This window comes from Drosophila santomea, chromosome X (assembly GCF_016746245.2).
Source record: "Drosophila santomea strain STO CAGO 1482 chromosome X, Prin_Dsan_1.1, whole genome shotgun sequence".
NCBI classification, from domain to species: Eukaryota; Metazoa; Arthropoda; class Insecta; order Diptera; family Drosophilidae; genus Drosophila; species Drosophila santomea.
The window spans coordinates 20,994,937-21,007,170 of NC_053021.2; the positions used below are offsets into that span (position 1 = coordinate 20,994,937).

The window sequence follows — 12,234 nt, forward strand, 5'->3', positions numbered from 1 at the left end:
TTCCGTGTGGCCACGTCTCCCTTCCCTCCCCTCCCCATCCCCCGCCCATGTATGGGTGTGGGTGGTAGGTGTGTGCTTTCATTTGATTTTCCAAGCTGGCGCTTTCAGTTTTCATTTCTTTGTCAAACACGTTACGCAAATATTGTTCCAGTTCCCACGGCGACGGGTGTGCAAACATCTGGCGCTTTTACCGTTACCTGACCGGGGGAACAAATGGAATTGGACGCGGGGAGCGGAAACGGAAATGGGAGTGCGGACTGTGCCTATGCCACTTGTTTGCACAGTGTCCACGCTCGGCTTTGAATATGCCCGCTCGTCTCCTCCTACTCCCCAAAAATGGTAAACTATGTAGAACTGTCGTCGGGCATGGAAAACCTGGTCTGCATGCCTCTCATTGAATTTGAGAGCTGCTGTTTGCAGCAAAGTCCAAAAAGATGCTTATTAAAGTCCATGCGTGCTCAAGTTAACTTACTGTTAGAATAGTAACTCAACGTGTAACTTACACATTTTTCTACAAATAGGAATCTGGGGTTTTTATATTAATCAAAAAAAAAATGGATGCGAAACAGTCCCAACAATATTTTTCTGTCGAGTGCGATTTTGGGGTGCATGCATGCTGCACCCATTTAAAAGTCAATAAAATGATAGAGCTAGGAAGCATTGGTCAGAAGATCAAAGCTACACCGAGCAGTCTAAGGCCAAGCCTAAAACCATCAGTGGATTCTATCTGATATGAGAATTATAACTATAGAACTTGCAATATTCACCCTGAAACTGACAGGATTTCCGCAGGATTCCCGTTTGTGGTCCCAAATTTAGGCAAATTACAAAGAATCCCCGCCCTGGGAGTTAAAGCCAGCCAGGTGCCCCTGAAATGCACTCCACACGCGGACGCAGTTTTCCGCTTTTTCCACAGCGCGGTTTTTCGGCACGTTCCTCTCCTGTCCACTCGTTCCTGGACTTCCCAAAAATGCCCAATGGCATTTGATTCGCTCCATTCTTCGTCCGTCGTCCTTCGTCCTCCGCTCAACGATACCCCATAAATTATTCCAGCGCTCCAAATTAAGCGAACGTCATCGCCTTTTGATGGTCTTCCCGGCTGTTTTATGCTCGACGTTGAAATTACCGTGTGTATTGCGAATTTTTGGAAGCGTTTGTAACAAGCAGCAGTTACATAAAATAATATCCGTTCTAGACTTGGGTGTTACTTTGATAAAACAAACATAAAAATTATACAATAATTCCATACACAAGAAAGTCTAAATACTGAAAAACGGGGTCATATTTCGGAGTTACGGTTCGAATATCAAAAATATATTTGTTATTCATACGCCTATATTATACATTATATATACATTTATTACAGAAAATATTTTCCTACATTTGCTGGTGTATTCTCTAAGCTAAGAGAGATGTATATACTATAAACAATGGTTTTATTTTCTGAAATCACGGTACTTTATGGGCGTTACCACATAATTTCAGTCTCGTTTCTTTTCAGAGCTTTTTTTCATTTTGAGTGTGTGTTGCTCTGACCCCCTGGACATTCAACAATTTGATTTTTTACGCCCACTCCAGGCGCCCGTGTTGTCCATTGATTTTACATGCTGTGAATAAATAATGAACGACCATGATGTGGTAAATTGAATATGGCGTGAAATTAGCTTAAGTAAATGGAATTAAGTGGATTTCACAGCCGACTGAGTGTCGCACCCCAGCATGCAGAAAAAGCAAAAAAGAAAAAAAGAAAAATAATAACCGTGGCAAAAAGGAATCTGTTGACTGGACAGCGGAGGCAGTGAGTTAGTGGCCTATTAAAGGTCACTTCCCTGACCTAAAACCCCAACCAATCTTAAAAAAGGGAAGCCCCCGATAGAAGTCGTAAAAGTCTTCGGCATGAGTATATCGTGTCAGTTGTCGTGTCATGTCATGACCTCCTGGAACATTTTATGGCCGCTCCGGAAACGAGAAAAACAGGGTTGTCTTAAAAGCCGTTCAGGCAAATCGCATCGTATTAACCTTCAACGTTTTCATTTTGAACATTTACAGTGACAGGAATTCAATTCCCACCCCCACGAACACGAACACCCCGCGCCACTTGATCCCCATTTGATTTGTCAAATGCTCCAGACATCAGAGACGTTGGTATGCAGGGGCAAAAAGCACACACAGTTCTCTCGGCAAGGCAAAAAAGGGTTCCCACATCGGCCTCACCAGCAATGACACTTGTAGCAGACGAATGGGATCTTGGAGTACCGAGCAGAACCTTGAATACCCTACAGTACCTAAGTAAGTATGAGACTGACTGACTGTCCTTACCACGAAACATAACATTTCAATTGCATGTGTTGTTTTAGTAATAGATGCTACGTGATAGTCGCATTTATGCTACTTCAATATTAAGACTTCGACACGCAGATTTGGGAAAATCGTGTTGGTTATAATTAGAATATTGAAAGACACTTTAACACCCAAGCACTTCTTCAATGCTGCTCCCGGAACGCTTCCCTTTCCTTGTGGTCCAGACCAAGCAACCTTACTTTGGGACCATCAAGGGAGATGATCCGACTTGGTGTAGATTCAGGATACGAGGGACTTTGGGGATGCGGTGGATTCCTACCATCCGCGTATTCCTCGCCGCCTGCGACTCCGGCGGAGCTAAAATGACATTCACTGACACTGAGCACTCGTCGCCTGGGAGTCTTGCAATAAAAATAAAACGATTCTCAAATAAGCGCTCAGGGAGTTTGTCACCGGAGCTGTCTTTTCCCTGCCAAAACAGCTCGCATATCCTTTCTGCCTGCTACACCTGCAAGTATATAATGTACATACATACATCTCTAAGCGCGTCTCCAAAGAAAAACGTACAAAATGATCTGTTTTAATTTGCAGACAACTTAATAACACTGCCCCTGTATTATACTATATTGGAATTTAAGGACTAAATAATTAATTGACAGCAAGTAAATAAATGATTTGTTTTAATACCTGCTAGTCGTGGAGTAAAGGATACACTAGATATAAGCACATAATCAGGAGGACACTAGCCGAGTCGAGTTAGCCTGTCTATCCAAAGATAGATATATCATCTAGACAAAATATTGTCTAAAGTGTCGCGAGTTAAGTTTATTGTGTCCAATCCCGACACCTATTGTTATTCTGCTCTTATTTCTTTTTTTCACTGGAATCGCGTTTAAGTTTGTGCGTACTGTAACTGAAACATTTAAACGTATCCCTAAACCAAAATTACTAGTTTATGCACAGAAGGTATGCTCAAAGATGGCGGTTAAAAGGTACAAGAAATGCATATATACACCCTATTGGGTCGAAAGTTACTCGGTCTCCACGGGTAGAAAACCCGAGTAAAACCTTTTTTTTTAAACTCTCACAATACATGCATATGTGCGTGATTTCAAGTTAAGGACTTCCGCTGTGATCTTGGCCTGTAATTATCTCGGTAAAGCAGTCTCCACCTTAGCACTCCATGTGTGAAAATGTTGAAAGACTAGGAGGGGGAGTGGTCCGCTTAAAATGCTAATTATTAAAACAATTTCAAGCTGATGGCGGGTTGCAGGATTTTGCCGGTCTCGTTGCTATGCATGCGCTTTTGCGCTTTTAACAAGTTTCTTTAGCTAATTTGTCAAACGCTTTGCATAATTTGGGCCCCGACCCCTCGATTCCAGCCCTGCCCAGCTCTCTTTGGCCAGGATAACGATGTGGCGTAAGGAGCCTGACAGCCCGAGATCCTGGGAGCTTTTCCATGACAGCAGCGCCTTGTGTTTGTAAATTATTAATTTTCGCAGCGCAATTTGCAGCTTGCTCAGCCCACATCGAGCGCCTTTTTCAAAAGTGTTAGGACCACCAGTTTTAAACTACCTTTATACCTATAAATATATTCATAATTTCTTTATAATTTTCAAAAAAGTAAACAAGGACTTTGAATCTATTATGTTTCGGCAGCTGGAAATCGAGCCTGAAACATGTGAGTATATTGCACAGCTAGCATCCTAGTACTGGAAACAGCTCCAAAACCATAGTTCAACGCACTAGAGTACTAAAATATCTAGACTTTAAATAGCTTCTCTGCACCTTTTTATGCAGCAGTGGGTAACCAACTCATTAATTAGGAAATCCACTCGCTTATTGGTTTCAGTCCGGACAGAATATTACTCAGTAGGCAACTTGAACTTGAATTTAAACTTTAAGCCATTAAAGACAGAAACACCTGGAAGCTTACCACGTGGAAGGATTTCCCCAGGTGGTGGTTTAGAGCTAAAAAGAATGATCTTTGACTGGAACAAAAAAGAAAACAGAGGGAAGACACTGCTTCCTTTTTAGTCTTAACTTGCATTTGTAATTAAAGTACGCATTAATCTGGAATTCCTCAGCCTGTCAACTGAACCCCGAATTAATTTCGCAACAATTCCTCTCGCAGCCATTGCCGAAAATCCTTAAGTGAAACGTTGATTTTATTCCACTGCCACCAGAAAAAAGGAGTTATGCCTCAAATATGCGGAATAGATTGGGAGTGAAAAGAAAAGCCGCCCTTTACGTGTTAATGTGTGCAATGCGAGAACATTTTCCACTCATAAATTAGCGTGCGCGTGAACATTTATTTCGTTATTAAATTTAACAAGTGCCACCCCTCAACCCCTGCACCCTCCAGCTCATTCCAACCCTTTCCACCCCCCACCGCCGTACACCCGACCCCCCGACGCGCACACAGTATGTTATTAATTTGCAGTTGCCTTGTTGCCATCTTGGCTCAAAAGTTTTTGTCTTAAATTGCTCTCGCTCGTTTCGTTCCGTTTCGCACTTGAATACAAAGTTGCCACCCAGCGACCTTCCTTAGCCTTCCTCCTCCTCCTCCACGCCCCCCGGAAGGGGTAATTGCCACTGTGTGTGTGGATCGAAGGGGAGGGGATGTAAGGTAGTCCCTTTGGCGTTATTAAGCAATTTACAAGATACTTAAACAAGAATTATGTGCAACATTTTCCAACAAAATGATTCGAGGAGCTGAATTTTAAAATAAACAAAACTGACTTCTGACAACCCCACTCCACCTCTCCTCCTGTTGCGTGTGTGTGTGTTTGTGTGTTTGTCTGTTTGTCTGGCGAGGTGAGGGGAAAATTAAAAATAATGCCCTGCGCTTTTCATTCGCCTTCGGGTAAGCCTTTTTAAAATCACTCAATTACTTTACATTTGCATTTTAGAAGCCAGTTTTGCCATTACTCTGAGAGCTCGAAAGCATGAACTTCAACTATTTATATGTTTCAAAATGTTTTGCATTACGTTTCAGCATTAGCTTCCCTGCAAAGGAAAACTTTTAAGTGCGCTCTACAACTTCCATCGCTGCACAATGAATCAATTAAATGTCCAGAGGACATGCATACGTGCATGGCCATGTGTTTGATCCATAAAAAATGCGTGACAAAGGCTTAAAAATCCACTTTTGGCTCCATAATCAAACTTCCGGCCAATTGAAAATTCAAAAGCCCGGAATCGCCCGCGTTTTTCCATATAAAATGAAAGAAAGTCCGACCGATGCCATACGCTCCTTTGACCCCTTTATTTGCCGCCACTGCTCGCCGCTTTTTTTTTTTTTTTATTTTTCCCGAACTTTACAGGGGCAACAAACAAAGAATTGGTCAAGCAAGGGGAAGTGGTCAGCAAAGTGGTCAACGTGGGCGAGGGCCCCTAACTGTTGCAGTGAGCTTAGTTAGCTATTAGTTAGTTATTCAATACGTGCAGTCATGAGTGATGTTGTTCAGCTTATTCTCGATAAAGTAGTTACAGATAGCACAAACTATCTGCCAGTTCTTAGGATGTGTTTATTTTAGGCTTCAAGTCTTAGAGTTGGAACAAAAAGTGACTAAGAAATGGCAACAAAATGTGGAATTGCGTGGCACAGAGCCGCCGTGTCGTACATTTCACATTTTCCGCCGTGTTGACTGTCAGCTTACTGATGTCCCCGTCGCACTTTGCCAGTTCGCACTGCAGCAATATGTGCAAATTTGATTTTCCGCCAATTCAGTCGCCCTCCTTGCGAAGCGGAAAAAGTCAGGAGGATGAGGCGAAGTAGGAGGACTAAAGGTGTAGACTTTAATGCCAAGCCGCGACGAACAAAACCTGCAACGGTTCCAGCTGCAAACTCGGAGCTCGGAGCTCGGAACTGCACAGCCGAGCTCCGTATCCGTATCCATTTCCAACTCCATCTCCAGCCATAACTCACACGAAATCTGTAAGGACACACGCATCCTGCAGCGCCCGGGCAGCACATTAACATTAACCCGAAATGAACTCAAAACCAACGCCCACCGCCCACCGCCCCTTTCGGCAGCTCCAAATCACGCGAAACATCTTTTGCCTGACTTAGCCGGCTGGATAAACAGTATGCTTCAGCAGCAGGGCTGGGAGAGGGGACGGTGACGGGGACGGGGACCAGCACTCAGAGAAATTGGGCGCTGTGTTTTGGACGTTTCGGAAACACACTACTGTTTTATTAAACACCCTTTGTAAATAACACTTCGAGTGAATCGAGTGTCCTTATTAATTGGACGCAGTTAAAAACTGCACACATCTTTTGAAAATATAACCTTTAAAATAATATCGCATTTATCTCTAAAGTGCATAAGTACTTATCCCCCATTAAGAGCACTTTCATCGAAAATGTAAGGGAAAGCCAATACATGTTTCTGCGAGTGTGCCTGACTTCAGGCAGGCATCTTGGAGCGGGCGGAGGAAGTGGATGTGGAAGTGGAAGTGGCTGTCGGGGGATCCCGGCATCGACTTGACTTGTTTGCTTATGCATAAAACGATGTCAGGCGGCACCGAGCGTGGAGCTTGCCACTCGAGGAAAGGCGACCAAGTTATCATCCATGGCCCAGGCATCGTCATCGGCATCCACGGACATTTTTCGGGATTTTTGGAGCCACGAGCCACGAGCATCTGGAAGCCGCGAGCAGCCAGTTTATTGCATGTCGCCCCGTTGTTTGGCTTTCAAATTTTATTTTAGTTTTATTTATACATTATTTTTTTTACTGACGCCAGCGAAAGAGATAAGGGAAGCATCAGGCATCAGGCATCAGGCACTCGGGGCGTTGGTGTGCTTTTAGGTTGGCAACAGACCTTAAAGTTGGTACTTCCCAATCCTCACCAGTTTTAGGATGCAGTGCGAAAATTAAAATACTTTTGACCCTGGAACCCTTCAAAGTTGTATAATAAGGTATATAAAATCTTGGTGCCGTTTAACTGATCAACTCATTGGCAATCACCGCATAATAAGCTCTCAACATTGTCTTCACATTATGTCTTTTAACTATTCTTTCCACAATAACAAATCATCAATGGTCAAGTTAGGTTTAGGCTAAACCATCGACATTCACGACCAGGCGTCTTGTTTGAAGTAATTTAAAATGTTCTCCGATCCAGTTCTCATAAATAAATGTATATAATACGGCGCCTTTAGATAAATTTAGATAAATGTAAAAACAAATAACCTTGCTTAATGAAACTAAAAATGAATACCGAAAAACCACATTCGTAAAATGTTATACTCCAAGGAGAGAGCTAATTAGAAATCACCCTTTAGTAAATAATATACCTCTCGCTATTTACAATACCAGCATTTGAAGGTACATTCTTTAACAGCTTATCTTAATTTGGAGGTTTGTTCAGACGGATACTATGGCTTTCAACTCGCCGGCTGAAATTCAATAGTTCTGCACCCTACTTGCTGAGTAATTAATTGGAAAACGCCGAGATCGAGCAGATATCAATAAATATTATTGCAGGGTTCAACTTTCGCCCGACTCTCAAAGTGAAAAGCAAACAAAAGCCAAATGCTGCATAAGCACGCGGGACTCCCCTCAGTTCTGCCGACAGTGGGGCCATTAGAACTTTTTCCACGCAAAAATCGTACCTCTTTGAACCAAATGATATGAGCATATACATAAATAACGCTGTTGATTGAGGTTCAAACTACTAAAATGTATGTAGTAATGTATGTAAATGTAAAGGTTTTATGTCTAGTAACGCTGTGTTATGTGAATGTATATAGTTATAAATGAACAAATCTCAACATTTTAAAATAATCAAGACATGACAACACCGCATTTCTGTCATCGACGTACTTATCGTACAATCGGAATTATCGACATTATAGTCGCCTTTCCAGTTATGTACTATTTTGTGGCTGCTTACCTAGTGCACTGATAGTCCCGATCGAAATACATCGGCCTCATCCGCCGACTAAGGCCGCCTTTCAGCCCCGACCACTGGAATTTAACTTGGCAAATTTCATCCAAGTTAGTGCTCGGCAATAACAACATAAAGAGAGAGAGAGCTTCAATTAAAATAAATGCAACACAAGCGTTAAAAGAGGAAGAGGAAACAAAAACGCACGGGCTCGATGGGAAGGGGGTCTGCAAAAAAAAAGAGTGAAACAATAAACTTTGACTTGCTGACGGTGGCATTTGCGTGATGGTCCCGGGTCCCGGGTTCTACATCCCCATCCCCATCCCCATCCCCATCCCCATCCCCATCCCCATCCCCATCCCCATCCCCATCCCCATCCCCATCCCCATCCCCATCCCCATCCCCATCCCCATCCCCATCCCCATCCCCATCCCTATCCCCATCCACATCCATGTCCATGTCCCGTGTCCCGCGTCCTATATGCCCTTCATGCATGTGCCATCCTATTCTGGCTCTGTGTCTATTTGCACCTGCATCACAGATCAAAGTGACAGCTCCCCTTTCACCACGCCCCTGGTCAAGTGGCGCACTTGTGTGCGTGGACCCGTAATGAAAAAGCGCGACGTGAGTAGTTCATGGGGGGTGAGGGGCTACAAGGGGCTCCACGAGGGGGTAAATAAATAGGTGGGAGCGGTTGGCTAAAGCGGGTCTAAGAAGGCGGTAAGGGGGTAAACAAACCCTGGAAGGGGGTCTCAAACAGCGGAGTGAGATGAGTGTTTGCCCTGCTGCCTGTCACTCCTTTTATTTCCCACTTTTTGTTGCCACAATTTCATTTTCAATTGGAAGTCCGACTCCTCCGGCTGGCCATCATGTATAGTATAATATTTGTATTGCATCTCGCCGAGCGATGACCAAGTGTGCCTCCTCTCACCGGCGCCCTTTGACCAATTGCAATGCCATTTGCTGGCTTTGTTTAATAACAGAAAAGTCGCTAACATTTGTTTACCTAGCCATTCGAATCCAATTTGCGGCCAGCTCCTCTTGAAGTCAGCCAAGGCAGGAGTGCATTTCTTCTGTCTATATTCTTAAAACACATGAACAAGTTTTTAACTCACTAAAACTTCTCATCGCCTTTTTTTAGACGTATTTTTAAAGGATTGCCTGATTTTGTCATAAAAAAATCAGCGAAATCGTTAAATTTAGCCAGAGATTTCCAGATGCCTATCCCTATCAAAAAGACGTATGCAACTAACTTTTTGAGATGAGAAATCGTTCTTATCTGAATCTTTGGGTGGCGATAGCATAGTCATGACACCTTCAGACATGACCCTCGACATTTGGTTGGGATACAAGTCGGCGATACAATCAGAGACTTTTCTTTATACTCCCGCTCCCGAATTTGCAATATGTTCACCATACATTCTAATGAAATTTGTTGAAAAACTGGACTATAGCGTTGTTTCTTGTTTTTTTCTCGTTGTAAGGACAATTTTTCTAAAAAGAGTATTTTAGGTGTCAAATGGATCAAAATGTTAAATTTTTCCTCAAATATTTTTATTCTATTAACTTTTAGGCATCTATGACCTAGGTCCAGTGCCAGTTGGTCCCTTTACGTAGGATCTTGACTAAACTTATCCTACATCCTACAGCATTAAATAATGCTTTTCAGTCTTCCCCGTAAACTGTTGGGCTTATGACCGGAACCACCACTTCCACGTCGTCTGGGAATGGCGGCCTACTCCCGACCAATCTCTCCAGTCCCAGCTAACCGGACATTCTGGACACCCAGCTCGTCATCCAATCGCAGAACTATCCTCCACTCCAGTTGTGTGACACTAGATGGCCTTCAGGCATCCTCCTGGTACTGTGTGTGAGAGATGACTCTGCAATGCATTTTCAATTATGTATTTTCCAATTGCTAAATTTGTTTAGAAGACAAGACAATAGAGGGAAAATGAAGAGAGGATCCTTCTGCATATGCGGAATTCTAAAGTAATGGTGGCCATATCCGTCGCCTTTTAACAATTTTTCTTGTTATGCGTGTTCTTACCATTTTAACGTTTTTATCTAAATCCGTCTGCGATAGGTTATTTTTTCTCCGCCTTTGTTTTTTCATAAGAATTTTTAATTTAACGCTCAATAAGCTTTTGCCGCGTTTCGTTTTGGTTTTCCATTCTTTTTTTTGTTTAATGTTTTTTATTTGGTTGTTGCTCTTGTTGCTCTGCTTTTTGGATGGGCGTAATTTTTTTTGCTGTCTAAAACGCAGCGAAGACGAGGCAGTCCTACTATATGTACATACATATCTATGTATCTGTGTAGATGGGTTTCGGGGAAAGCAACTACATTTAGTTGAGTGTGGCGCACACTGAGAGAAAGAACACAGCTTCTTAAATTACCCTAATTGCTATCAGTAAATTCAGATTCAGATACAGATAAGATTGTGTAGCAAAACTCCGCTGCGTTCATTTTTAAGTATGAGTTACAAGAAAGGATTACGAGTTAATATAGCTGTTCGATTCGTCCTGTTCGATCTGAAATAAAACAGATTTATCTCAGTGTTGAACGAAATTATGTGAGTGGAAGGGGAATACCGAAATCCAAATCCTGAACGTGTACGCCTCTCCGTGTGTGTGTGCAAGGGCAAGTGTGAGTGTGTGTGTGTGTGTGGTATTCGACCAAGATTGATGGGAATTTAAATTGAGCATTTCGTTATAAATATGCGCGCGTTTTACTGTGTTTTGCGGCAGGTCCTCCCGAAACTAACACACCTCCCCCCGACCTTGTCCCCTCCCCCCTCCACTATTTTCGCAGGCGCAAAGGGGGTGGTGCACGCGGGAAAGGGGGGAAAGGGTTCTCGCATGGGGCGTGGCGCCGCACTACGTGTGTGCATCCGCACTTAACTTGACAGTCAGCAAGTCAGCCAAGTGCTGTCGTCAGTCAGTCAGCCACATCCGCCGTCCCTCATCCCGCATCTGCCACTATCCCCTTCTCTTTCCCCCACAAACCGCCCTCTCGCTCGCTCTGCCTTCGTCAAATCAAATTGCACAGTGGCCAAAAGAAATAGGCCTGAAATACCATAGTACGACGTTACAAATTATCGAAAAATGCAATCATTTTAAATGTTCAAAACTACTTCTTTCTAATGCATGCAAAACGCATTGATCGGACTTCGACCCTGTGGACAAGTTTCTCGACTATCGCGTACCCATTATTCAGTTAACTTTGTGCAATCCTTTGAGCCAATTGTATATAATATCTTATGTTATATTACATTTTGGATGGACACTGTGACACAGCAATTTCAGCCTGACGCACATAATTCAAAAGCCCAAAAGGCACCAAAGCCAATGCATAGGAAAAAAAATACTTTTGCAAATATTGTGCTCTAATTTGTAGACTAAACATTAAAAGTATATGTAGTATTTGAGCCGAAAAAAACAAACAAATTATTATCATTGTGAACCGCACTCCACATAGTAACGAAGCGCACCACGAGAGTGTGCGAAGGCGGCATCCGCTGTATTTGACAAATTTTGATACAACTATCAAAAGGTAGCGTGAAAATTAAAGGGATAGCAACTCAAGACCTAAAATAAAGTAGTAATAAAGTAAAACTGAAAATCTATAACATAAAATTGGGCCTAGTGGGTGTTGTGTTGGTAACACACATCCACAAGAAATATGGATGTATGACTAAACTTTAAATGACCTACAAAATTTGATTTCAAAACTTTTGTATGTTGAGGTTGCGGTAGTCAAAAGTATTTTTTGTTCGATTGTTAGTGATATTGCACAGACCTTAAGAATGGTTATCTACCAATTTTTTCCAGTGCACCCAGCCGGTCGGGTGGGGATACTGCTGTCAACGAAGTCGGGATTCGGCGCCTGAGCATTGTGGAATGTGGATTGGGCGGGAGTGTGGTGAAAGAACCCTGAAATGATGGCAGACGAGAAGTGCCACCGACATTCGTTCTATTGCTGACGTTGCGCTCAATGTTGCACATACAAAATTGGGATTAGATAGCCTGAGACAGTTTC

General features: G+C 42.9%; 1 long non-coding RNA gene across 2 annotated transcripts; it reads left to right on the forward strand.

Moving 5' to 3' along the window:
- The first annotated feature begins 1,712 nt into the window (after nt 1–1,712).
- On the forward strand, nt 1,713–2,944 carry LOC120456069. 2 transcript variants are annotated; one of them, XR_005616801.1, is made up of 3 exons: nt 1,713–1,978; nt 2,050–2,289; nt 2,358–2,944. It is a non-coding gene; the product is annotated as an uncharacterized LOC120456069 (long non-coding RNA). The 2 variants fall into 2 exon arrangements; XR_005616802.1 differs by having other exon boundaries at nt 1,713–2,289; nt 2,358–2,824; nt 2,893–2,940.
- The last annotated feature ends 9,290 nt before the right edge of the window (nt 2,945–12,234 follow it).